The sequence below is a fragment of the Pogona vitticeps genome, chromosome 2, assembly GCF_051106095.1.
Source record: "Pogona vitticeps strain Pit_001003342236 chromosome 2, PviZW2.1, whole genome shotgun sequence".
NCBI classification, from domain to species: Eukaryota; Metazoa; Chordata; class Lepidosauria; order Squamata; family Agamidae; genus Pogona; species Pogona vitticeps.
The window spans coordinates 47217482-47243360 of NC_135784.1; the positions used below are offsets into that span (position 1 = coordinate 47217482).

The 25879-nt window shown below is 43.7% G+C and overlaps 1 long non-coding RNA gene across 1 annotated transcript; it reads left to right on the forward strand.

Annotated features, from left to right (window-relative positions):
* LOC110077698 (uncharacterized) lies at window positions 1-23395 on the forward strand. The gene is made up of 3 exons (XR_012083231.2): window positions 1-128; window positions 11661-11742; window positions 21314-23395. It is a non-coding gene; the product is annotated as an uncharacterized LOC110077698 (long non-coding RNA).
* Window positions 23396-25879: the final 2484 nt, after the last annotated feature.

Sequence of the window (25879 nt, forward strand, 5' to 3'; positions counted from 1 at the left end):
TCCTCCCTTTCCTGCCAGATGCTGGCAACCAAGCTACCTTGCCCTTTGAGCTCTGAACAATCTGCAGGAGAGAGTCAAGCTTTCTGGGTAGATCGACACCAAGACAGCACATAGATTGCTGCAGCACGGTAAGTGGTAAATGATAAATGGGCCTGAGAAACATCTCCATAGCAATGGTACCTGGGAGGGGAAATGCTAAAACAGAATAAATAAATAGCATATAAAGTACTGTGGACAAAATAGTCTTGAAGGACTCCACGGTACAGTTCAACTAGACGAACAAAAATTCGCACAACAGAAACTAACTGGTACTGAGAAGGCCACAATCACAATTTCAAGAAAACCTTGACTTTTATCTACAGTCTAAACTGCTCCTTGCTAATGTGTTCTTTTAAAATGAGTTTTGAAATGTTAGTCTGAAGGTCCAAAGTTGCAGGTATCATGAACAAATAATTTCACAAGAGTTTATCAGATCCCTATATAGTATGTGTCTGTAGAGGACGCCTGAAAATAGACCTCCATCTACAACATTCTATGACCTCCATCCGTTATGACCTTTGCAACAATCCTAAGCTTTCAGCTTCAGGTATTCAGTTTCTCCGTATTAGTACTGATCATAACTCAGGCAACCACTCTTACACCAGCAAGACTAAGAAAATATGATTTCCCCAGATACTATTGAACTCCAGCACCAATAGCCTTAGCTAGCCTTGACAATGAGGATGGATGATGGGAACTAGAATTCCAAAACATCTCAATGTAACACCATTTTCAAGCAAAGATGGGCAATGGGATTATGGGATTGAGAATCTCTTCCTTTAGAAGAGGCACTCCTTTAAGTGGTAAAAGACATTTCTTTGTCATAGCATAAGCTCCACATTTTGCACATTAAATTGTTTTTTGCTTTGTGATTGTTCATTTGGAGATAGATGTAGGATCCATTTGAGAGCCTGATTGCTTGTGCATGGGGCTCTGAGGAATCTCATTGCTGGAAAATGAACTATGCTATCATCTTCTACTTTTGAGCTCAGTGTCTCATGCAACTTGACCCACGTTCTTCTTGCTTTATGATTTTTTGCTCAAACACAATGTTCAATTTTCACATGACAGCCCATTGGTGGCCCATGTATATACTTTGTTCATGTCTGAATAAAGGTCTTTCACTCTAAACTGAATGCCTAGAAGGTACATAGTAGAGATGTCTGCATTCTTATCTCCTCACACTTTTCATCTAGGTCAGCTAGAGACACTAGAATTGATCAAGGCCATGGAAAAAAGTTCCTGAAAAGAAGGGGTACAGCAGGGATGGGGAACATATGGTGTTCCAGATGTTACTGGAATGCAACTCCCATCATTCATGCCATTGCCTATGCCAGCTAGGGCTGGTGAGAGTTTCAAATCAACAACATCTGCTGGACCACATGGTGCCCAGTCACTTCGGCATATAACAATAAATAGTGGGCAGTTGAATTCTCTCCATATTGCCTACCTTTTGATAGTTAAATTAGAACCCTACAGTCAAGTAGACATAGAAATCAACATGCCAACTGTATCACATATGCCATATGTGGATAGCACATAGAAGCCAGCAAGAATTGCTAGATAGAAAAGGTGATTTTTCTCCGAGTTAGCCTCCTGAGGGGGCTTAACACACCACAAAGACTTGTTGTATCTATATTTGATCCCTTCTCTGATACTCCAGTTAGCACTGATTCAGATATAACAAGAAAATGTTCTGTTTGTACATAAAGATACAAATACCATTGGAGTGCAAGATATCTACGTTCCTTGTGTGGATGAGGGCAAAGGCACTCTGGGCTGGCTTGCCAGGCTGAAGAGAAAGGATAATGGGTATTGGAGAGGACTGGGAGTACTGTATCTGGGACAGGAAAACTCTTGGGACCGGGGAGTGGGTCACATTAAGAGTTCCCAAGGTAGAGGATGAAAGGTTTGCACTGGTCAAGATCACCCTCCTTTTTAGATGAAAAAGAGAGGTGAGGTAGGAACTGTGAGAGTGGGGAGCGAGAAGAGGTGCGACTTGAAACCCTTAAGCCTGACCTAGTCATTGGGGGATAGCCTGTTAAAGTCCCCTGCCTTTACGAGAAGGAGAAGGAGGGAGGGATAGCTCCCCCTTTCAAACAGTCAAGCATAAGTATAAGCTATCCCTGTTGCGACAGCCCTTGCTTAGCGTGACTCAAGTGGGCCTTCCAGGAAATAAAGAAACAGGGGATAGTTTGATAAGTATAGAGAGTGGGAAAGTAAATAAGGAGAGCAGTAAAGAAAATGTGATTGGTTCCTGTTTAGAAGAAAGGTTTTATTTCCCCATTCATAAGTTTTATACCTAAAGTTCCAGTTTTATACTTAAAGTCAAGTTTAATAAATACCATTGTTGATAAGCATGCTCCATCGCCGGTGATGGATTCAGTGACATGGGAGGTCTAGGAGCGACTGGGGCCATGCACCTTCCCGTTTATCTTTTTCGGTGGCAGTTTATAGACCACATTGAAGAAAAGTGGGACAAAGATTAGAAATGGGTCTACAAGACACATACAGCCCCCCAGGTAAGTCAATATGCCCCCCCCAAAACCTCATCAGCCCTTCTGAAACCCAGACACAGATACAGTATTTAAAAAATTGCCCCCAGAATACAAGTCACAGCCTCAAAGGTCTCTGGGTTGCATGACAAGCAAAGCAAAAGAAAGTGCTCTGTTTATATACCACCCCACAGTGCTTAAGGCACTTTTGGAATAGTGTACAATTTGGAATAGTGTACAGTGGAAGACAGGAGGGCCTGGCGTGCTCTGGTCCATGGGGGTCACAAAGAGTCGGACACGACTTAACGACTGAACAACAACAACTTTTAAAACTAATACAGGCTGCACATTGCCCACCCCTCAGCGAGCTGGGTACTTAGCTTATCAGCTTAAGACGGATGGAAGGCTGAGCCAATCTTGAGCTGGCTACTGAGGCCATTGGGAGCAAACTCAGATCATGAGCAGAATCTCAACTGCAGTGCTGCAGTTTAACCCCTGTGCCAAAAGACTCTTAAAGGCATTATATATTCCATTTCAACTGCCCATGGGGTGGTTGAGGACTCAGCAGACCCTTTTTGAAAATTGAAGTGACCATTGGATTATTCCATTTCTTAAAAAGGTCCAGAACAGTGCTAGAGTGGGTGAAATGGTGAGTGTAGTGCTACAGGGAGGGACAAAAAAATTGGGGTACTTTTGAGGAAGTGGGGTGGTTGGAGGAGATGTGTAGCCCTCTAAGGTCCAACCCCTTGGATGTTGCCAAATACTGTTCTGAGGTGTTAAATGGTTAGCTGTTACTTGTGTGAATAATGAAGTTCTTAGTGATTTCATATCGAATTGGATTAAGCCTATGGTGACTGAAAGACCATCACTTCCCACATGAATTTGCCAAACTACTGGCAAATTCATGCTTTGTTACATATCCCACCAACAAACGAAGTATCATGATAGAAAAATGACAGAGCCTTTTCTGTGGCTGCCCCCAGTTTTCACATAAATGACTTGAGAGTCCTCATGTAAAAAAAGAGTATACCATATTTTTCCATTTATAACACACCTCCATTTATAAGACACACACATCCCAATTTTCTAACCCACAAATTAAGAAAACTTAGCTTTGAGGATTCAGCCTCTGGGCTCAGAACATCGGATATTTTGAGTCTGTTGAATATGAACCTACAGGCTCCACCTCCAAGGAGGTGTGTTCCAACTGGATTGTTCAGCATTAGCTGACATCAGTTCCATAAGGCTTGTGATTGGAGGAAGCTATGTCTCCTGATTGTAGGAAATTAAGCTTCGTGACTGAAGGAAGCCTGTTTACAGAGTCAAGGTATGTGCTGTTTTGTTTTCTCCTCAGCTATCTCAGCTTACTTCCATGTCAAAGATGCCCCTCAATTTTTAGTGTAATAATTTTATTAAAAAGCCATGTCTTATAGACGGAAAAATACGGTAAAAAGCAAAAAGAAATAAAATCACTCTCCCCCAATCTCTCTCTCTCACACACACACACACACCTTGTTATTCCTCATTAGTAACTTTTCTGAGTCTCTTGTTGACTATTGTTGATTGAGGAAGCTATACAGTAAAAGTTGATAATCTGTTTCTAGACTCTATTCCAATTTTTCTCACTGAATTTTAATCCCATCAAATGTGAAGTCAAGACTGTAGCCACCTAATGTTCAGTCAGATAGGAATATTTACTGCAGGTTAATAAAGACATTAATATGAAGGTGAAGATGAAAATATTGACAAATGCCCAAATATAATAATTCAAAGGTGTGTGCATGTATTTTTAATAGGGAAAGTGTTACCAGGCAAGCCAGGGCAGAGAGTATGCTTTTAAAGAGAAATTTATACTGCCCAGTGGTCCAGTATTTTTACTGGGCCTCTGTGAACTTTAACACTCATGACCTAAAGAGATGACTATAGACAATTTATCTAGTATCGCCTGAACTTTTAAAGCATATTTGATCACCTCTGCACCATGTCTTATTTCTTTAGGTCAATGTGTAGTATCCCTGCAGCTATGAATCCTTGCAGCAGATAAGCCCAGCCACCCTTCCTTTCTGAAAAAAATGGCAAAGTAATCAGGACAGAGGTGAGAGAAGTTTGCATGTACTGTAAGCAAAGTTACAAACCTAAAACTCACAAAGCGTGCTGTGTGAATGGCAAGGAGCAGCATGGAAGCATAAGCAAACAGAAAAGTTTGGCATGTTACAGAGAAAGAGCTGCTGTGAAACAGAGGATTCCCTAATAAAGATGCATATGGTGCAGATCCTTCATCCAGAACCAACATTCATAGCAGCATGTACCTTTCCCAAACTCTTATCAGATACATGTTACAAAATATAAAATGGCATGTTCTCGTGGATATTGGCAGTCGCTAAATTTTAGACCACATTCAAATGCCCTTCCTCAGATTTTGACACAATAAAACACTATAGAAACTGTCACTGAAAGTATAGGTTGAAGTAAAAAATTCCCCTGTCCCCCTGATATTACTTTTCCACACAACTTTCAAGGTTACCATAAGCCATTTCCTATTATTCCTCCACTGAACATTCACACAACTGAAGGCTACTGGCTCTTAATCTCCCATGGATGATGTTACTCGGTTTCTATTCAAGGGACTTGAATATCTGGAACAGAGGACTCGCAAGGGGACCCATGCTGGGCAGAAAGGGCAAGAGCAGCAAAATATGTATCTCTTTTCCATGGCATACGTGCAGGCCTGGTTCTCCCTCAGGGGAGGAATGTCAGCTGCCTGGAAAACAGGACACAAGGTCCCATTACCAAGCTTGTTTGGCGCTGGGACAATGGACATATTTGGAAAAATTGATATGTATATGTTTTGTATTCCGAGAAGGTTGTTACTCAATTAGTCTGGGATGTTAATGTATACAAAGGATAGAGCCCGTGGTTATATCCACCCTTGAAAACAATAGGGTACTGTCTCTACAAGTGTCCCCCCCCCCCCCCATCATATACCAGCCTTCTGGAAGGTAACTGGAGAAATGGCAAAAGGGAACAATGAGAAAGCAGTACTGTGAAAGAAGAGTCCGTCCTCTTCATTTTGACTGGTTCCTACCAGCCTCCCAGAGTGGTAGAATATACCAGATGGGCGGGATATAAATCAAATAAATAAATAAATAAATAAATAAATAAATAAATAAATAAATAAATAAATAAATAAATTCCTTATTTTCTTTTAAATCTCACTCATATCTCATCTTGTCTTAAAGGGGTATGGTTTTTTTTTTCCCTCTTCTTCTTTCCCTCTCCTTAATATCCTTTCCCCTAGCTTTAAGACAGCTTTCATTCACTTTCAGGGCTAAATGCTCTGAACTTCTCTTGCCCTACTCTTTTCATAATGGATCTCCTATTTTAAAAACTTTTTTTTTCAACTTTATCTAGAGTGGTTGTTCTTTTGGACCTTTCTAGGATCCTTTGTCTGGGACCTAGGGAGAGGTCTATTCTTATTTCCACCTTCAGTTTTCTGCCTTACGTTAGTTGGTTAAGAGACTGCGTTCTCCTCTCCCACTCTTTTTGTTCACATTTTCTTGAAGAGAAGGCTTTAAAGCTACATAGCTGGGAAATTATAGGGTTGCATTTAAATTAGTTTGGACTGATGAAAGTCCGGCTGAGCTTAAATAACAATTCACATAACTGCTTACTGCGCCTATTGTGATTTGACTGTCATGTTTCATTTAAAATTCTAACATAGACTGTCTGATACTACATTCCTTTCATTTAATTTAGGGGATGACTACTGTGACAAACCCAGACCTACTGGGATATGTCACACAGTTACACTAAGCTGCCACCAACCATTCCCTATAATAAGTCACACAGACCAGGGATGGATTTTTAAACAATAAAAGAATAAGGTTTATTTTAAATACAAACAGGGTAAATAAAACAATCAGGTGAATAAAATAAAGTAACGTGGCTTATTCTCACACACACAAGCATACAGTTTGGTTCACCTAGAACCTTTAACTTAAAGCACAGACCCTGAACCCATCAGTTCTGGCTAACCAACAGACTCCTGAACCTTTCAGGCTGGTACTCTGACACACAGTAGTACCCTGTCAGACACCCAGACTCCCACAACAGCTTCTTCTTCCCCAGCTGCTGCTTCGTCCCAACCCAGTGTCTCACAGTCTGTCTCAGCATCTCCTCTTCACCACACAGGCATCACATATTTATACAGTACAGCCCCTCCTCCTGATGTCCCGCCTTCCACTCCCCATAGGATGGAACTTTCCCTCCAAACCCATGACAGACAGGTAACATCAGTGCTGTTATGTAACACCTCCCCTCTTTAAAAGTTGTTTTGTAGGGGGAAAGCTAAAAGTGCTTTTCACCAAAAAAACAACCTGCATAAAATACACAACAACATTTATACATACCATATTATACTTACTTACATTCTAAGTTAAACATTTCAAATAGGCATTTAAACATTTACCATATACATTACATCAATTTACCTTTATTAATACAAACCAATTTAAAACCAGGTACATTTTAACTTTTTGTTTTCATTATATACACATAGTCCATGTTCTTTCGCCGTCTTCATTCTTCAGGTCTTCTTGATAAGGCGTCAGCAACACAGTTCACTGACCCTCTGACCACCTTCACTTCAAAGTCATAGTCCTGTAAGTTCAAAGCCCACCTCATAAGTTTGCTATTGTGGGTTTTCATTGTCTTTAACCATTGCAATGGTGAATGGTCAGTACACAGAATAAAATGTCTTCCCCAGATGTAAGGCTTGGCCTTCTGGATCGCGTAGACTATGGCCAAACACTCCTTCTCCACGGTTGCCAAATGTCTCTCACCTTTTTGAAGTTTCCTACTCAGGTAGGACACTGGATGCTGGTCACCATTCTCATCCTCTTGGCACAGAACTGCTCCTACCCCGCTGTTAGACGCATCGGTGTAGATGATGAACTCCCGGTCGAAGTCTGGAGCACGCAGGACAGGATAGTTGATTAACGCCTTCTTCAACCTCTGGAACGCCGCCTCACAGTCGCTGGTCCACGGGATGCTGTCATCAGTCTTCTTCCTCGTCAGATCGGTCAGCGGAGCCGCAATCTCGCCAAACCTCGGGATGAACTTTCTGTAGTAGCCCACCAACCCAAGAAATGATTTGACTTTTTTCTTGGTGTTGGGTCTGGGCCAATCACGAACAGCTTCTATTTTGGCCTCCAGGGGTTTTATCATTCCTCCCCCTACCTTGTGACCCAAGTATTTTCTTTCTGGGATACCCAGCTGCAGTTTGCTCTCTCTGCAGAGCCTAGGCCAAAGCACTTCCTCCCCTGGGTTAAAGCGCCTCTCCCTGCCTTCCTGGTCATCCCAAGCTTTCTTTCTGACCTTTTGAGCTGGCAGGGTCTCTGCTGCTAGCTCTAGGTTTCTCCTTAGGTCATTCATCAAGGTGTCTATGTAAGTCACAACGTCTTGTGGGTCACCCTGGGCGATCTGCCCCCAACCCTGCTCGATCAAATCAAGGGGCCCCTTCACCCCTTTCCCAAATAAAAGTTCAAATGGACTGAACCCGGTACTGGCTTGTGGCACTGATCGATAAGCAACCAAAAGGGATTGCAGCTTCTGGTCCCAATTGTTTGGATTCTCTGCCAAGTAAGCCCTAATCATGCGCATTAGAGTCCCATTGAACTTCTCAGTTACCCCATCACTTTCAGGATGATAGGCAGTGGCTTCCCTGAGCTTAATTCCACAGATTTGCCATAAGCGTTTCATGAGCTTTGACGTGAACGATGTGCCCAAATCTGTGATTATCTCTGAGGCAAATCCCATCCTGGACATGTACCCCACCAAAGCATCTGCCACTGTGTTAGTTTCAATATTAGTCAAGGGTATGGCTTCAGGATACCTTGTGGCATGGTCCACAATTGTTAGGATGAACCTGTTCCCCCTCTTTGTGGCCTTGGGCAAAGGTCCCACAATATCCACCCCTATGCATTTGAACGGAGTGTCAATCACAGGCAAAGGGCACAACTTTGCTTTGGTCCTATCGCGGTTATTCCCCTGCCTTTGACACACATCGCATTGTTTACAGAACTCCCTGATCTGCTTCCCTATGTCAGGCCAGTAGAAATTCTGTGTGATTCTCTGCTGTGTTTTGTTGACTCCTAAGTGTGCAGCAAACATGTCAGAGTGCCCCCTTTGTAAGATCATGGGGCGATACTTTTCAGGTACCACCAGCTGACTTCTGATCCCATCTCCCCCTTTTGAGATATTCCTCAGGGTTTCTCTATATAAAATCCCCTTTTTCTCCAGAAATCTCACTGGGGTCTCAGGTGTTAGCTGGGCGTCAGTCACCTGTTCAAAACACTTTTGGAGAGTGGCGTCTGCCTTTTGCTCCTGTCCAAATCTGCTGTCTGTGGTTAAGGTTTCCACCACAGCTTCTGAACTTCCCCCACCTGCTTCCGTCTCTGGCTCATCATTACCCCCCTGAACTGTCCCTGTGGTGGCTTGTGAGCGTGTAATCACTAGCACCCGTTTCACATGTTCAGCCAGGTCATTTCCCACGAGCACGGCTGCTGGCAGAGTCGATGAAATCGCTATCCGCCAATCTCCCCTCCAGCCTTGAAAGTTGACAGGTACCTCTGCTACTGGCAGAGAGATTATCTGCCCCTCAATCCCTGCCACCTTCATGCTCTCATTTGGGATTATAAACTCCCTAGGAATAATATCTGGATGGCACAGGGTTACCTGGGAACAAGTGTCCCGCAGCCCCCTATACTGACGGTCAAGTATTCCTACGTCCACCCCTGCTGTCTCAAACAACTGAGAATCTGTTTTTATCAGCAAGCAGCGCTTTACCTCCAGAAGAGGACCATTTTCCTCAGCCTGATCAGCATAGGTAGCTGTTCCAGACTGAGTAGTCATGGCAACAGGCTCCCTCTGTGACAATGAGCTTTGCTCTTTCTGGACACAGAACACAGCTTTTGGCTTGGTCCCACTAGAATTCTGAGGCACCATTCCTTTTAGCTGCTTCAATTTCTCACACTCTGAGATCAGATGACCCTTTCCCTGACAGAAATAGCATTTTCTGGTATATTTTGATTCTCTCTCATCTTGTTTTGGTTTTCCCTCCAAAATCTGAGGTCTTGGTTTCATGTCTGAGGGCTTCCCTTCACCATGGGCCCCTCCCCCTTGCTGGCTTTTCCCTGGTCCCTGAGAGTACTTGCTGTAGGTTTCTTTGGGTTTACCTACAGATTTCCCCTCACCCAAGGGCTTTCTTATTTGGGAGATAAAATCTGCGATCTCTGCGGCTGCTGCCACAGATTTCGGTTTCCTTTCCCTCACCTGGAATTTCAATTCCCCCTGCAGGACTGAATAGAACTGTTCCAGGGCTATCAAGTCTTTAAGCTGCTCATAGGTCTCTATTCCCTCCTGCGATAGCCATTTCTCAAGCAGCCTCACCAATTGGGCCCCCACTTGGGTAAAAGTCTGTTCTGGTTTTTTAGTGAGGGACCTGAACCTTTGTCTCAGCTGCTCTGCATTTATCCCATGTCTTGCAAACACCAGTTTTTTAAACTCTGCAAAATCTTTCATCAATTCCTCAGGCATCTCGGCATAAACCTCAGCCAGGCTACCACTGATTAAAGATCGCATGATGGTCATCTTCTCAGTTTCCCTCACTGAGAAGTCCACAAACGCTCTTTCCACTAAGGAAAAGAACACCTCAGGACAATCTCCCTTGTGGTACACAGGGAATTTCTTCAGGTCAGCCTTAGACAGTTGGCCTCCCTCAGAATCCCTATTATTATTATTGTTCTGGTTCATCAGTTCCAGTTTTCTTAATTCAAACGCCATTCTCTCTCTCTCCATTCTTTCTTCCCTCTCCATTCTCGCTCTCTCTAACCTTTCCTCCATTTCCCTCACCCTCAGTTCATGCTGTTGGGCTAGGAGTATTTTCCTGAGTTCTGGGTCCTGCTCTCCTGTGCTGTCACCCTGCACTGAGCCAAATTCATCCTCAGAACCTTGGTCAATCTGGGGGTCTTTCACTTCACTCATGTCTGCTACTTGGCTTCGAGTCAAGGGCATAACCCCCCTCAGAACAGGCTGCTTTAAAAAGTCAAGCCTCAAAATAAAACGACCACTTTTTTCCTTCTTGCCTCAGAACCAGCTCTCCTAGAGATTGCTGCTGTTCTTCAGCACTAAATTTGCAACAGTATCGAGTCAGAGCCTACCCCCCTCTGCTGGGCCTCTCAGCTGGCAAGCTAGCTCACTGTTGCTACGCAGTTTTGCCTCAGCGTTTTCCCGCCAAAACTAGGCTGCCTCAGAGCACCTTAATCTAAGTCTCCCCAGTTGGCACGTTCTTCCACTAGTGCACCTCCCCGTGAGGTACACCTAGAAGATTACCTACGCGCCTCAGACTGTCCCTGACTAGACCCCCCTTGCTCTGGGCACACTTGCCAAGGCTTTGCTGGACCGCTGGACAACTGGACCAGTCGTATCCCACACGCTGGACACCAATCAATGTGACAAACCCAGACCTACTGGGATATGTCACACAGTTACACTAAGCTGCCACCAACCATTCCCTATAATAAGTCACACAGACCAGGGATGGATTTTTAAACAATAAAAGAATAAGGTTTATTTTAAATACAAACAGGGTAAATAAAACAATCAGGTGAATAAAATAAAGTAACGTGGCTTATTCTCACACACACAAGCATACAGTTTGGTTCACCTAGAACCTTTAACTTAAAGCACAGACCCTGAACCCATCAGTTCTGGCTAACCAACAGACTCCTGAACCTTTCAGGCTGGTACTCTGACACACAGTAGTACCCTGTCAGACACCCAGACTCCCACAACAGCTTCTTCTTCCCCAGCTGCTGCTTCGTCCCAACCCAGTGTCTCACAGTCTGTCTCAGCATCTCCTCTTCACCACACAGGCATCACATATTTATACAGTACAGCCCCTCCTCCTGATGTCCCGCCTTCCACTCCCCATAGGATGGAACTTTCCCTCCAAACCCATGACAGACAGGTAACATCAGTGCTGTTATGTAACACATTTGACTGTCATGTTTCATTTAAAATTCTAACATAGACTGTCTGATACTACATTCCTTTCATTTAATTTAGGGGATGACTACACTGACAAATAATATGGGAAATGCTCCAAGATCAAGATGATCAGATTCGTATTGTTTTTCTGGTGTACAAGGTAATGAGAATAAACTTGGAGTCCCCCCCTTCCATAATCCACACTTTTTTCTTTTACTGCCAGAAAAAGCTTTCACGTTGGTTCAGGCAATGTGATCTCTTGTGCCAGTACAGGAAAGCATGTGTAGGAATGCTAGTGGTTGGTAGGGTGGGAAGAGAGGAAGAAAAGATGCATATGTTTGTCCCCAAACCATTTCTTTCTTTCCCTGGACAGCTGCCTTACAAGCTGCAACCAAGGACTGATTGCCAACCTCCTCTTCTCTGTCAGGGGAAACCCAACTTCCCAGGTGTAAATTCACAATGGGCCAATGTGCATTTTTCCTTCTGTGTAGTCACAACCACAGTGAAGAATAAAATCATGACTTTCTGGGCAAGATATCATTTTTGCATATAAAAACCAGTGCGATTTGAGTACAACTGTATCTTTTTGTGCATACTTTTCTTCATATTTGCTCTTTTACATTTGCTTCACATTAATCTTCAACTTAGTATATTTTGTCTTTGGAGAAAAGTATTCAATATTCACCTTGTTCCTGTCTCAGACTTAAATAAATCTGTTGATTTTTGTTTACTTATAACTAGGCTGTTTTCTGGCTCCTGTGCACTGAGGCAAATATCAAACCTTGTTCTAATATTTAGTTTGAGTTACACTTTTTGCATTTAGTTACTCTTTTTGCATTTTTGCAAACTTTGCACAAGTTTGCATTTAGAGCAAATCCAGCCTCTAACTTCAAGTGGAGGGATATGTCTGAATGATCCATATGATTTCTCTCCTAAACATAGCTATTGCTGCAGTAATTTACAAAGAACAACTGTTATATTGCATTAACTTTGAATTATTTTTTAAATTCATGTTATGAACTATCTTGTGACCTGAAGTAAGATGTAGATAAATGCGTTATTAAACATATTTAGAAGTAGCTGCTTTTAATTTCCTGAACGTTCCTAATGCACAGTTTTATTCATATTATATTGTAAAGATATTAAAAATCTCTCTGCTTGCTTAATACACAACAGAACAATGTCCATTAATTAGTTGCTTAAAGAATAGTGCTTTTTTATCAAAATTTACATCCCACCTTTTCAATAAGAATATTTCCCCAAAGCTAATATTAGAATACAGGGTGGAAACCCCACAAAATTATGATTAAATAAAATACAAAAACAAATCAATTGAAACCATCTCAGTTAGCATATACACAGAATCCACAGCTAAAACCATTTTTAGCCAAGAAAAAACATCCAAAGTCTGCTCTGAATCCAAATTTCTTTACCTTTATATCTATTTTAAAAAAATTAATAATAATTTTAAAATACCATATAAATCTGGGTTCATAGTTTCAGAGTTTGGAGGCAGACCGATGGGGAGACACACAGGAAAAGGAGAATACTAATTCTCAGGCTCATATGCAAAAGAACTTTCGAGGCTGTTCATGTCATATTTCAGGCAAGCATTATGAACCTTAGAGGCTTGTGTCTCTCTTTGAAAATTTGATCACATCACGAAGCAAGACACAATGCTGTGAAGGGCTTGTGTGAGTATTGTGTAAAGGCTTTAATGCATTAAGGGTACACTTTGCTTAATTGTAGCTGAAATCCCCAAGGATGGCTGTCTTGCATTCAGTGCTCATGTTCCTCAGATGCTAACCGACCTCTGGGTTTACAGCTAATCATCTAAAGGAAAAATGTCTCTCTCTTTTTTCCCCTCTTTCTTTTGGCCACTTGCTTTTTATTCAAACATGCTGTGGTGCACATGCATTTCCAGGTGTTTTCAGTTACAGATCCAAAACATAAGGAAGAGGAATGGGGTTATATTGCTGTCTGGTTTCTCTTCTGAAGGCCCAGAAGGGAAGGAACCATCTATGCTCAGATGAAGTGCTGAGCCTAATTACTAATAGCAATTCTGCCTAATTAGATAATTAGACTAACTACCCAATTAACAGAGATTGTTATTAGACAAAGGCAGGTGGAAGCTGGAAGCTGGTGTTCCTCCTCTGTTTTTCTTTTTATTTCATTTTATTTTATCACCTCAAAGTCAAACTAATCACCTGTTTTCTTTGTTAAGGATGGGGGGGGGGGGAGAGAGAGACAATCAAATAGTTAAAAAAAAGTGGGATGTCTTCATCACTAATATTTGATGGGAGGAAGAAGGGTATTTGTACAGAAAAATACAAATGTTGCCACCTTTTTTTGGACAAGGGACTCTTAGTAGCTGGCAAACCTTTTCCTGACAAGGAGACAAAATGATGAGAAGCTACACCTGCTGGATTTTTATATGAAACCCAGCTGTTACAAAAGCAGGAGAGTATTTGCATTATGTACAGATTTATTTATTTATTTATTTATTTATTTATTTATTTATTTATTTATTTATTTATTTATTTATTTATTTATTTATTTATTTATTTATAGGCTGCCTTTCTGCCCATAGGGGACCCAAAGCAATTAAATTAAAATTGTACAATAACAATAAAAAATTATACAGAACAGTCTTAAACATGAATAAAGAGTAAATCTGAGATTAAAACCAATTGAAATCTTTAAAAAAAAAAGTCTAAAAATTTCTAAGTTTCCTAAATGGAACACTCCCTAGGCCCCCACATCTTGCCCAAAAATGCAGGTCTTTGCCTGATGATGAAAGGACAAAAGGAACAGGAACAAACTGGCTTCTTGAGAAGACCCCACCAAATGAGCTTCAGAAGGTGGCGGAACGGAGAGAAGGGCCTCCACAGAAAATCCTAAAAGCTATGAAGGCTAATATGGGGTAATATGATCCACAGCCTGGACCCAAGCCATGTAGGACTTTATAGATAATAAATAACCCACACTTGGAATTGAACCCAGGAACAGACTGTCAGACAGTGAAATGGTCGTATGAAGGGAGTTACATGGTCCTTTCTAACCAGCTCCAGTCACCAGTCTGGCAGCAGCATTTTGAACCAGCTGAAATTTCCAAACATTCTTCAAAGGCAGCTCCACATAGAGCATGTTACACTAGTCCCGATGAGATGTACCTAAGGCATGTGTCACCATGACCAGATTTTACACCTCAAGGAATGGGGACAGCTCCACACCAGCTTTAATTGTCCATACACATTCCTGGCCACAACTGGGATCTGTGCATCCAAACTCAGAATTGGGAGCACACCCAAGATACAAACCTGTACAGTATTTTAAGGGGGGATTGTAACCCCATCTAGCACAGCAAGAATCACTGCTCCCTCATCTGCTTTTTGATTGACCAGGGATACCTCTGTCTTGTCTGAATTAAATTTCAGTTTGTTAGCCCTCCTTTGGCCTATTACTAACAAAAGGTACTAGTCTAGGGCAGAATGACTTCCTTGGAATCAGAGGAGAGGAGACATAGGGTTGGGTGCTCTCAGCATACTGATGGCACTGAACCACAACACATAGATGTTGAATAACATGGGGAACAGAACTGAACCCTGAGGGACACCACAGGCTAATGGCCAGGGTGTTGAACAGGTTTCCCTCAACACCAACTTCTGAGTTCAGCCATCAGAATCCACTGTAAGACAGAAAGATGCTCCAGAAGGATACCGTGGTCGATGGTATAGAAGGTTGCTGAGAGGCCCAGCAGAATCAACAGGGAAGGGAGCGACTAAATGATGCTGGGGCACCTCCCTTATGAGGAAAGGCTACAGTGTTGGGGGCTCTTTAGTCTAGAGCAGTGGTCCCCAAACTTGGGCCTCCAGATGTTCTTAGACTACAACTCCCAGAAGCCTTCACCTCCACCTCAGCTAGCCAGGATTTCTGGGAGCTGAAGTCCAAGAACATCTGGAGGCCCAAGGTTGGAGACCACTGGTCTAGAGGAAAGGTGTCTGAGGGGGGACATGACGGAAACATATAAAATGATGCAGGGGGTGGATAAAATGGGTAGAGGGAAGCTCTTTTCTCTCCCACACAATAGTTGAACCAGGGGACATTCACTCAAATTGAGTGTTGGGAGAGTGAGAAGAGACAAAATAAAACATTTCTTTACCCAGCATGTTGTTACTCTGTGGAACTCCTTAACACAGGGTGTGGTAATGGTATCTGGCTTAGATGCCTTTAATTGGACAGATTCCTGGAGGAAACGTCCATCACTGGTTACAAGCCATGCATGGGGATGTATACTCTCGAGGCTTGAAAGGAAGGTAACTCAAAATGCCAGATGCAGGGGAGGGGTATCAAGAGACAGGTACCTAGTTGTCTCGTGTGCTCCCAGAGGCATGTGGTGGGGCCACTGTGAGATACAGGAAGTTGAACTAGATGGGTCCTTGGCCTGATCCAGCAAGGCTTTTCTTATGATCCTATGTTCTTATGACATATTCTTCCTGTCCAGTTCCCCGCATGGATCATTCAGAAAGGCAACCCAAGCTGTCTCTGTTCTGTAATCAGGTCTGAAGCCAGATTGAAATGGATCTCAATAATCAGCTTCATCCAAGAACTTCTGGAGCTGGGATGCCATCACACTCTATAAAACCTTGCCCAAAAATGTGGGATTCAAGGAGGGCTTTTGAAGCAAAGATATTACTACTGCCTCCTTTAGACATGCTGGTACCCTAACTTGGGGGTACAAGGAGGTATTTAGCACTTCACTAAACCATTCTGCTGGACTGCTTTTATAAGCTTAGAATGGCAAGAGTCCAACACTTATGTGGTGGTTGTCCCCTCTCCAAAGATCATGCCCACATCCTCAGGCTGCACCCACAGAAACGTATCTATTATAACAGGACAAGCGGGGGCCAAAGTTACATCAACTACAGCATCAAACTCAGAGCAGATCCAAGCGACTGTGAAGTGCCAAGCAAACTCTTCACAGCAGGCTGTTGAATGGTCGATCGCCCCTCTCTCATGAACATCTGTGCAATAGGATCTTGACCACCCGAAAGAGCTCTGCTGGACAGCTCTGTGCAGAGGCAGTGGTGTTTCTTAACTGCTACCATTGCCACAGAGTAGGCTTTCCAGTGAGCTCTGTGTTTGATCAGATCTGCTCTGGCTTCTCCTCTAGTCTCCATCCCATTCACTTCACCACCCCCAACTCCCTAGTAACCAAGGACCTAGCTTGACTGTGTTCTGTGGGACAGAGTGCTTAGGAGCGATTGTACCAATAGCCCTGGCCACTTCTGCATTCCAGAGATCTGGAAAGGCTTTGACAGGATCGGCTGCTAAGACAGCCAGAAGCTCCCCAAGACCCATTAGGAAACCATTTGGATCCATCAGTCAACAAATGTATAGATAGTGACAACTGCCACAGCAATTTTGTGCCTTCTCCATAGGTTAAACCACTACAGATAAGGATGAGGCTGTGTTCTGGCCTCCATAAGGAATACTGTAGCTCGGCAAGCACTGAAAGAACTGCATGTTTCATTCATGTCAGTATGAGCAGAAGATTTCTACCCACCTGAAGGCCGTTTACCAAGGAAGTCATAAATCTTCAGAGCTGAGCATCATAACCTGGAACCTATCAAACAGCAGAACATGGATTAAACACTGCCAGATGTGGAAGAAGGTCCTCCCTCCAAAGAGTGGGCTCCAATTCCTCATCTCCTCTTCACTGCAAGCATTGCCTGCTTTGTGTGTGTTTAGTCGTTTAGTCGTGTCCGACTCTTCGTGACCCCATGGACCAGAGCACGCCAGGCCCTCCTGTCTTCTACTGCCTCCTGGAGTTGTGTCAGGTTCATGTTGGTTGCTTCGCAGACACTGTCCAGCCATCTCATCCTCGGTCGTCCCCTTCTCCTCTTGCCATCACACCTTCCTAACATCAAGGTTTTTTCCAAGGACTCTTTTCTTCTCATGAGATGGCCAAAGTACTGGAGCCTCAGCTTCAGGATCTGTCCTTCAAGTGAGCATTCAGGGTTGATTTCCTTTAGAACTGATAGGTTTGTTCTCCTTGCAGTCCAGGGGATTCTCCAGAGCCTCCTCCAGCACCACAATTCAAAGGCATCAATTCTTCGGCGGTCTGCTTTCTTTATGGTCCAGCTCTCACTTCCATACATCACGACAGGAAAAACCATGGCTTTGACTATTCGGACTTTTGTTGGCAAGGTGATGTCTCTGCTTTTCAAGATGCTGTCCAGATTTGTCATCGCTTTCCTCCCAAGAAGAAGGCGCCTTTTAATTTCAGGGCTGCTGTCTCCATCTGCAGTGATCATGGAGCCCAGGAAGATAAAATTTGACACTGCCTCCATATCTTCCCCTTCTATTTCCCAGGAGGTGATGGGACCAGTGGCCATGATCTTAGTTTTTTTGATGTTGAGTTTCAGACCGTTTTTTGCACTCTCCTCTTTCACTCTCATTACAAGGTTCTTTAATTCCTCCTCACTTTCTGCCATCAGAGTGGTATCATCTGCATATCGGAGGTTGTTGATATTTCTTCCGGCAATCTTAATTCCGGCTTGGGTTTCTTCCAGTCCGGCCTTCCGCATGATGTATTCTGCATATAAGTTAAATAAGCTGGGGGACAATATACAGCCTTGCCGTACTCCTTTCCCAATTTTGAACCACTCAGTTGTTCCATGACCAGTTCTAACTGTTGCTTCCTGTCCCACATATAGGTTTCTCAGGAGACAGATAAAGTGGTCAGGCACTCCCATTTCTTTAAGAACTTGCCATAGTTTGCTGTGGTCCACACAGTCAAAGGCTTTCACATAGTCAATGAAGCAGAAGTAGATATTTTTCTGGAACTCTCTGGCTTTCTCCATAATCCAGCGCAAGTTAGCAATTTGGTCTCGAGTTCCTCTGCCTCTTCGGAATCCAGCTTGTACTTCTGGGAGTTCTCGGTCCACATACTGCTGAAGCCTACCTTGCAGGATTTTGAGCATAACCTTGCTAGCGTGCGAAATGAGTGCAATTGTACGGTAGTTGGAGCATTCTTTGGCACTGCCTTTCTTTGGGATTGGGATGTAGACTGATCTTTTCCAATCCTCTGGCCACTGTTGAGTTTTCCAAACTTGCTGGCATATTGAATGTAGCACCTTAACAGCATCATCTTTCAAGATTTTAAATAGTTCAACTGGAATGCCATCACCTCCACTGGCCTTGTTGTTAGCCAGGCTTTCTAAGGCCCACTTGACTTCGCTCTCCAGGATGTCTGGCTCAAGGTCAGCAACTACATTGTCTGGGTTGTCCGGGATATCCAAATCTTTCTGATATAATTCCTCTGTGTATTCTTGCCACCTCTTCTTGACGTCTTCTGCTTCTGTTAGGTCCCTCCCATTTTTGTCTTTTATCATGTTCATCTTTGCGCAAAATGTTCCTCTAATATGTCCAATTTTCCTGAACAGATCTCTGGTCTTTCCTTTTCTGTTATCTTCCTCTATTTCTTTGCATTGTTCATTTAAGAAGGCCCTCTTGTCTCTCCTTGCTATTCTTTGGAAGTCTGAATTCAAGTTTCTGTAACTTTCCCTATCTCCCTTGCATTTTGCTTCCCTTCTCCTCTCTGCTATTTCTAAGGCTTCGTTGGACAGCCACTTTGCTTTCTTGCATTTCCTTTTCTTTGGGATGGTTTTCGTTGCTGCCTCCTGGACAATGTTACGAGCCTCTTTAGCCTGCTTTAGGTGCTCTTAACTGCTACTGCCAGCGAGAGGTTGGAAATAGTGCTTGTTTTGGAGCTGAAGTCCTAGAATCAGAGTAGAGGCAAGTTCTGGGAGCTGACGTTAAAAAAAGAAAAGGTCGCCTACTTTTTCACCAGACAGAGGAAGGGAGGAAGCTGGTGGCAACTGCTTGTTTGTTACATTCATGCCCCACTTTTCTCCAAGGAACTCGAGGAAGCGTTTGTGGATCTGCTCTCCATGTTTTTTTGCCACACAATAGTCCTGTGAGGCAAATTAGGCTAGGAGACCATGACTGCACGAAGCCTACCTGACAGACTTCATGACTTAAGTAGGCGTTTGAAACTGTACCTCCACTGTCTTAGTCCAACATTGACCACTACACCAACATTCTTGCTGCAATTCCTTCTCTTTACTGACCTTGTTCTTTGGCTTTTTTCAACTTTTGAGGGTCAAAAGGAAAGAGGAAGGTGAGGTAAAAAGTGGTGAAGAGAATGTGCAAATCCAGGGTTTGACACCAGGGAATCTGTTGAGGCACAGGTTTCAAACATACATCCCGCCATGTCAATCTTGCTGCCTGGCCTGCTGTTTGTATCACCCGTTCAATGTACCCTCAGCATCTTTCTGTGTTCTGGCCTTACATTGTCTTAGTGGGTCCTGCTAGGACTGTGAACTGGCTTCAGGTGAATGCACAGTCCCAACTCATATGGTGTCTGTGTCCGTGTACTAGGTGGTGCTGGTAGATCGGTACCCCACATAATGTGGCAAGAGGAGTTCTGGTGCCCATTACACATAGGCAATCCAGTTCCTGAAAAGACACTAATCAATTAAGTTTCTTCTTTAGTTGTTTTGGTAGTGGTGGTAGAGCCCTACTAGACAGCCTCTGATTATGTCACACCTCATACAACTGACAAGAAAGGATGGTCATTCCTTCATTGAGCTTAAAATATAGGAAATGGGGAGAAAAGGGACATGAAGAAACCTAGTTTGCTAGCTGCCAAAAATAAAGAACTGCATGTCTGCAGTCTGGAACTCTGAATGTCTACCATGTTGCTAAGTTTCATGGGTGTTGTGTAAAACCACCCCAAAGTTGTAGCCATTTTTGTGTCCCCATTCAAGCACATGGGATGTTCCAGATAATAGGGAACCCTAATATCACAGCAAATCCATGTTGGGGGAACTGAACTGCCTTCTGGACCAAATCAAGAGACCAAAGTGTAGCCTTATTACTTACCACAACAGCTTGATTCATGAACAGCAGGAGTGCAAAAAAAGGCAGCTTATATACTACCACCACCCCTCCCCCACAAGCTGAGTACTCAGTTTACTGACCTCAGAAGGCTGGAAGGCTGAGTGAACCTCAAGCCAGCTACCTGGGATTGAACCTGGGTTGTGAGCAGAGTTTTGGCTGCGGTACAGCAGTTTAATCACCATGCCACAAGGTTTCTTCTGCAGCCTTCAAAATGTTTCTGGGTGATAATTCCCATAATTCCATTGATTATCTTTGGCTGCCAGGAATAGTTGCCCAAAGATATCTGGAGGGGGGCAGCTTTGGCCCTAATTCTGTAAGCTTCAATGTGCATAAAGCCACAAGGAAGTTGTAGTGGATGAACCATGCACATTCATTGTACACACTGAATGCATTACCATTTGAACCTTACCATCAAAATTTTGGCATTCAATTACCATGTACGTTTATGTGTACATTTGTGCATGCATATAAATATATCAGACTGGTAATATGAGAGTTCAGCATGCTGAAGCCTTAGCATTCTTCACACACCCACTGAGCCAAACTACACTGCTGGTGAGCTTTTTCACTGAGAATGCTGAAAAGATCTGATTGTGGCAGCAGGAGTTTTTCATGCCTCCTGTAGTTTGCGAATTAGCTTGCTTTGTTTTCTGACTGGCCATCAAGAGATAAGCATCAGCTTTGTTTGCAACTCTGATTGGTCTGTCAGGCAGGTTTTTCACCATCAGCCCTAATCTGCTTTTCTGCTCCCTCCCCACCAGCAGAAACACTAACCAAATGCAACGGAAGCTGTTGGACACCGTCAGGCTTCATCCTGCCTAATTCTGTGCTGGCCAGGGCAAACGAATGACACACAGCCCAGCATCCAAGTCTGCATGTTGATAAAGGAGATAAAGCACAGCTGATAAGTGCAGTACAGAGAGAGGAGAGGAGAGAGAACTGTTCTAGCTGGTTGAGGACAGTGGCTCCATTCATACATTGTCTGTCTTCTACTCAAGGCTCCGGTTTCACCCTTGGACTTCTACAAAAGTCGTTCTGAATCTGCTCCAGCTGGAAGAAGAAGAAGAACCAGTGTCTATAAAACTGATCTGAGAGCACATTGCTCCCATTTGGGACAGGGTGAGGCACGTAGGAGTCAGGTTGTCTGCCTCTCTTTCTTCGCCTGGAGAATGAGCTGAAAGCATTCTCATGGGATGGGAAGCGATGCCCCCTTCACCAAACACTTCCTTACAAGAAAGGGCTCAGGGGTGGGGTGGGGGGGATGAATGTGTCACATGGAACATCCTTCACAGTTCATTTTAAAAGAATCTTTAAGGAAATGGCTTTTTATCATTTTCATTTCAATAGCTCTCTTACAAGAGCTAGGCGGAGATTGATTGGGACATGCCTGCCTGTTACAGAGCAATAAATTCCATACCCACAGATGGAGCAGACTTATTAGCATTTATTTTTACTAGAATGTAGAGCATAGACTCTCTCTCTCTCTCTCTCTCTCTCTCTGTGAACTGTGTGGTTGGATATGGTTGTGCTTCACACAGGTGTTGGATGCAAAGCATCAGATTTTTTTTCTTTTTCTTTTTAAAGGCAAACTTCTCACCTGAAGTCTCTTTTGCAATGAATGAGGGTTTGAGGGATCGGGTATCAGATGCCAATCTCTGCATAGAAGAGCCCTCTTCCAATCATGTTTTCTCTCTTATTCTCTTTGTATGTGTGTGTGTGCATGCATGCGCACACAGTGTTAAAACAACACTGGAGAACTTTTGGATCTCCAGATGGTTTGTATTTCATGTCTCAGGAGCCATGACTACTAAGAAAAAGGCTCATGGGCAAAATGTGGTCCAAAATTTCTGGGGAGACTAAAGAACTTCCCCCACTGTTTTAAATGGAGGTGCGGAAGGCTGAACTTGAGACCTTATGTACCGTTTGTAAACAGATACTTTGCCAGTGAGCTATAGGCTTGAGGCAGCTGGTTTCCATGATGGTTGATGGGGCAGAAGGCACAGAATGGAAAATAAACAATGTGCAGGTTTTCCTGTACCTTCATGAACCAAACTGCCATTTCCTACAGCACAAGGGCCCTGAAGCTTTTGGTACAGGTATCTTGCCGAAGTCAAGAAAGCAGCATTCAGTCACCTCATCTTGTAAATCTTCCACCGCCACCTCATCTTTGATAAGTTTCAAAGCAGTGTTAATATAGCAAGTACTGTACTTTATCATGAACAATCCCAACAAGATACCACCTTTTAAATCCAGAGTGGTTTGGGGCCCTTTAACACAGGGTTAGGCAATGGTGGCCTTTCAACTCCCCTTATCCCTGGCTGACATAACTAATGTTGGGGGATTCTGGGACTTGAAGTCCAACCACAGTGGAAAGGCACCATTACCAACTCTGGTTTGAAAAGATGGGCAGTCCGTAAAATGTTAGGGACCTGTTTTCCAGATTTTTATTTTTTTTTCAACAGGGGAGAAACCCATCCTGGCTGTGCCCATTTCAACCACTGATTCTGCTTAGCTGGCCCGGTGCATTAGTTACAGAGAGACCCTGCAGATGGTTGTTGTGGGTTTTTCAGGCTCTTTGGCCGTGTTCTGAAGGTTGTTCTTCCTGACTCTGCAGAGTTTACTTCAGTGCAGTGCTGCCATAGGAGTAAAACAGACACAGAGAAGTTTACTCCACAATAACCGAAGGATTAGCTGCTGCTTTTAAAAAACAACCACAACAAACCCCACCATGTATTAATATCATGGCCACATTTTAAAGGGTCAGATTCATTCTGCTGTTTTCTAAGCAAGTATGCCTGGAATGAATTTGCCCCATTACTCAGCCCTATATAAATCCTATTACCTGCCACTAATATCCCCCACCCTCCCACCAACCCCCCTGACAAAATACAGGGTGGAGAATTTCTCCAGCTCCCTGCTGGCCTTGAAACCTAATTTTCTAGCACACCAGAGGTTCTTTTTCTTTATTAATCATATTTGCTTAATAACCTTGTTGCATCTCTCCAGAGCCGGAAACTGAAAGGGTCGCATAAGGTAATTTGTGAGGTGGCTCAGCTGGTGGGAAGGCGCCCTGGATGTCCTGTCATTCGCATCAACTGCATATGGAACGGATCCTTACTAATTTGCTTTCCCAAGCTCGCCCAAGATGATACAGCAGGCAGGCAGGCAGGCAGGTGCCTATTCAAACAGGGCTTTGCTTTGCACCCGGATAATAGAGCTGGCAACTGTGAGCGCGGGTAACACTCTGAGTGTGGGCTGATTGACAGGTCATGGCTGAGCCACGGTGTCTCGCCACTAGGATAATCGTAGCTGACACCTAAGAAAAGATTGCACATCAAACCCACACATTCATTAGTCCATTGTGCTCGGAGTCGCTCTCATTAAATGAAATCACAGCTGCTCTCCATAAACTACATTTGATACCTCCCTACAGGGCAGATGATGAGCCAAATCCTGTCATCTCTGCCCTCAACGGGAGTTTTGCAAGCTCAGTCTCTCTCCATCCTTATGCAGGTGACAGAAATGAGGAGGAATTCCGCATTCTCTCCCCACCCCTCCTTGCATACTGTTTCTTTGCTCAGACCTCCTCCTCCATTCATTATTCCATCTCTCGTGCTTCATAGATTATCATTATTACAGCACCGGCAACATCATGCTTATAAATCTTTTGTAATTCATCCCGCCGCAGTGTTGATGTGCTGCAAAGGAGGGCTGCAAAGTATCTGGCACAGTAAAAGTGTCACAGGAAGAGCTGATAAATAAGACCACCTTGCGGTTTCTTTTCATTAACAAAAAGGGAATAATTAAGTGCAGCCACCTATGTGAAGGCGATGCCATAAATAAATAAAATGGCTGCCTGTTGTAACACTTACAGGCAGAAGGATGTTGAAAAGGTTCAACAATGTATTTGAAGCTCTCCCAGACGCTTCCCGGCCCCTATTCGGATGTGTGGTTCTTTCAAGAGTAGGTAGGCAGTGCAGTTGCCCTCTGGGTGCTTTTGAATACAAGTCCTTGTGACCCCTGACAATGCTGGAGACTCCTGGGGTGGGTAATTGCTGACCAGCTCCCACCTATCCGGGATGACCTTAGTGATGTGGATCCATTTCAATAAAGGTATAGAGGGTTGGTTCTGGGACAAAGACAGCCTTGGTTACTCTGTGTCTGTGTCACAAGGGGGAAAGGGGCGGGAAGGCGATCCTATTGACTCCCTTTGCTCATTCAGTGGGATTGGATAGAATCAGCCACCGTGTCTTTCTGAGGTGACTGAGTTGGGAAGGATGGGGTATTGCAATGAGTTGGTTCCACTCTTATTTGGATGCTTGGGTCCAGATGAGGATGCTTGGTAAATGTTGCTCCAGGCATGATCAGCTTGGACTGGCCTAGATCATACTAAACAGGGTCATTTTGAGGTGTGGTATGTTGTTTGGGGTGACCCCCCTCATTTCTACATGCAAAGATCAGGTGGTTAGAGGAATGAAGCCACAGTGCATCTCATGTGATTTTATTTGGCGCTTCTTCCTTTTAATGGACTTTTTTAAAAAAAAAGACACACCCCAGCTCCTTGTTCCTTCCTCTGTGGGGGACTAGAGTTTAATTTAATTTCAAGCTTCCTATTTCTCCCCCCCGACCCCTTCAGGTTCTGAAGCTACCTGGGGATTCCTTTTGCCCTTGGGAAGACTTTGGGAGCCTAGGGATGAGGGACTGGGACCTTTCATACTGGAAAATTGCCAGTGGAGTCCCATTGCCAGATTGAGGTCACCACCAGCAATCCGGCAATGATTTCCCGATATAATTGTCTCCAGTCCCCTATCCTGAGGCTCCCCAGGGCTTCCCCAGGGCAAAAGGGATCCCTAAGGAGCCTCAGAACCTGAGAGGTGGGGAAAGGAAGTTCAATTGCTGGATGATGAACATATCCAGGTTGTGCAATGTAAACTTACACCAACAGGATTTTAACCACTGAAAAAAAAATCTTTTATTTATTTATTTATTTATTTATTTATTTATTTATTTATTTATTTATTTATTTATTTATTTATTTATTTATTTTTAAAAAACCCTTAAATTGGTGTGTCAGAGGCAACCTGTACTACTGTTTTGAGCCACTATTTCACACCTGACTCCACTTAAAGCAGAGATCCCCAACCCCCAGTCCGCAGTCTGGTGCCGGTCCGTCACCTGAGCCAGACCGGGCTGCCAAGACAGACCTCTCACCCCACCCCATGCACACACTCACCCCTGGACAGTCCATTTGCACCTGTGTGCGCACTCCAGCATGCCCATGCAAGCACCGCACCACCATTTGCGCATGCGTACGAGCATGTGACTAGCCT